General features: G+C 44.3%; 3 non-coding genes and 1 pseudogene across 3 annotated transcripts; all 4 read right to left on the bottom strand.

The window, feature by feature from the left end:
• Positions 1–76: 76 nt before the first annotated feature.
• LOC129116851 (5S ribosomal RNA) lies at positions 77–195 on the bottom strand. The gene has a single exon (XR_008533710.1). It is a non-coding gene; the product is annotated as a 5S ribosomal RNA (ribosomal RNA).
• Positions 196–959: 764 nt separating this feature from the next.
• Positions 960–1,078, bottom strand: LOC129116850 (5S ribosomal RNA). The gene has a single exon (XR_008533709.1). It is a non-coding gene; the product is annotated as a 5S ribosomal RNA (ribosomal RNA).
• A 378-nt stretch (positions 1,079–1,456) lies between these two features.
• LOC129116849 (5S ribosomal RNA) lies at positions 1,457–1,575 on the bottom strand. The gene has a single exon (XR_008533708.1). It is a non-coding gene; the product is annotated as a 5S ribosomal RNA (ribosomal RNA).
• Positions 1,576–1,954: 379 nt separating this feature from the next.
• Positions 1,955–2,049, bottom strand: LOC129116852 (5S ribosomal RNA; annotated as a pseudogene; the record flags this gene model as incomplete).

Genomic DNA, 2,049 nt, shown 5'->3' with positions numbered 1-2,049 from the left:
TCCAGACTTCCCACCTCTGTCGGTGTCCACTGAAAAAGCAGCAGCGCCCTCTGCTTTTTGTAAAGAGGAGTGAAAAAGCTTACAGCACCTGGTATTCCCAGGCGGTCTCCCATCCAAGTACTGACCAGGCCCGACCCTGCTTAGCTTCCGAGATCAGACGAGATCGGGCGTGTTCAGGGTGGTATGGCCGTAAGCAAATACTGCGCCTACCAAAGGGCCTTTTAAAGATACTATATCACCACGCTTTGCTCTGTCGTCTATACAGGGAGCGCCTGCAGATTTCCAGACACACTCACAGCTTTTAAATGTCAAATCAGAATGTACAAAGTGGCTATAAGGATCACAAATGTAGTGCAGTAAAAATATTAATATTTACTGTTGAAATGTAGAATACGTTAGCATAAAATTGAAAAGAAAATGATCGATGAGCTTAGGAATGATGAAAGCCATCATTTAACTGGATTTGTGTCATTTCTATACCGGCAAGTCATGATCTAGCTATATCCTTCCCACCCTGTCGGTGTCCACTGAAAAGCAGCAGCGCGAGATCGGGCGTGTTCAGGGTGGTATGGCCGTAAGCAAATACTGCGCCTACCAAAGGGCCTTTTAAAGATACTATATCACCACGCTTTGCTCTGTCGTCTATACAGGGAGCGCCTGCAGATTTCCAGACACACTCACAGCTTTTAAATGTCAAATCAGAATGTACAAAGTGGCTATAAGGATCACAAATGTAGTGCAGTAAAAAGATTAATATTTACTGTTGAAATGTAGAATACGTTAGCATAAAATTGAAAAGAAAATGATCGATGAGCTTAGGAATGATGAAAGCCATCATTTAACTGGATTTGTGTCATTTCTATACCGGCAAGTCATGATCTAGCTATTTCCTTCCCACCCTGTCGGTGTCCACTGAAAAAGCAGCAGCGCCCTCTGCTTTTTGTAAAGAGGAGTGAAAAAGCTTACAGCACCTGGTATTCCCAGGCGGTCTCCCATCCAAGTACTGACCAGGCCCGACCCTGCTTAGCTTCCGAGATCAGACGAGATCGGGCGTGTTCAGGGTGGTATGGCCGTAAGCAAATATTGCGCCTACCAAAGGGCCTTTTAAAGATACTATATCACCACGCTTTGCTCTTTCGTCTATACAGGGAGCGCCTGCAGATTGCCAGACACACTCACAGCTTTTAAATGTCAAATCAGAATGTACAAAGTGGCTATAAGGATCACAAATGTAGTGCAGTAAAAAGATTAATATTTACTGTTGAAATGTAGAATACGTTAGCATAAAATTGAAAAGAAAATGATCGATGAGCTTAGGAATGATGAAAGCCATCATTTAACTGGATTTGTGTCATTTCTATACCGGCAAGTCATGATCTAGCTATTTCCTTCCCACCCTGTCGGTGTCCACTGAAAAAGCAGCAGCGCCTCTGCTTTTTGTAAAGAGGAGTGAAAAAGCTTACAGCACCTGGTATTCCCAGGCGGTCTCCCATCCAAGTACTGACCAGGCCCGACCCTGCTTAGCTTCCGAGATCAGACGAGATCGGGCGTGTTCAGGGTGGTATGGCCGTAAGCAAATATTGCGCCTACCAAAGGGCCTTTTAAAGATACTATATCACCACGCTTTGCTCTTTCGTCTATACAGGGAGCGCCTGCAGATTGCCAGACACACTCACAGCTTTTAAATGTCAAATCAGAATGTACAAAGTGGCTATAAGGATCACAAATGTAGTGCAGTAAAAAGATTAATATTTACTGTTGAAATGTAGAATACGTTAGCATAAAATTGAAAAGAAAATGATCGATGAGCTTAGGAATGATGAAAGCCATCATTTAACTGGATTTGTGTCATTTCTATACCGGCAAGTCATGATCTAGCTATTTCCTTCCCACCCTGTCGGTGTCCACTGAAAAAGCAGCAGCGCCCTCTGCTTTTTGTAAAGAGGAGTGAAAAAGCTTACAGCACCTGGTATTCCCAGGCGGTCTCCCATCCAAGTACTGACCAGGCCCGACCCTGCTTAGCTTCCGAGATCAGACGAGATCGGGCGT

Source organism: Anoplopoma fimbria, unplaced genomic scaffold (genome assembly GCF_027596085.1).
Source record: "Anoplopoma fimbria isolate UVic2021 breed Golden Eagle Sablefish unplaced genomic scaffold, Afim_UVic_2022 Un_contig_9158_pilon_pilon, whole genome shotgun sequence".
NCBI lineage: Eukaryota > Metazoa > Chordata > Actinopteri > Perciformes > Anoplopomatidae > Anoplopoma > Anoplopoma fimbria.
The sequence above is the reverse complement of the archived record's forward strand: the minus strand, read 5'-3'. Positions and strand labels throughout refer to the sequence as shown.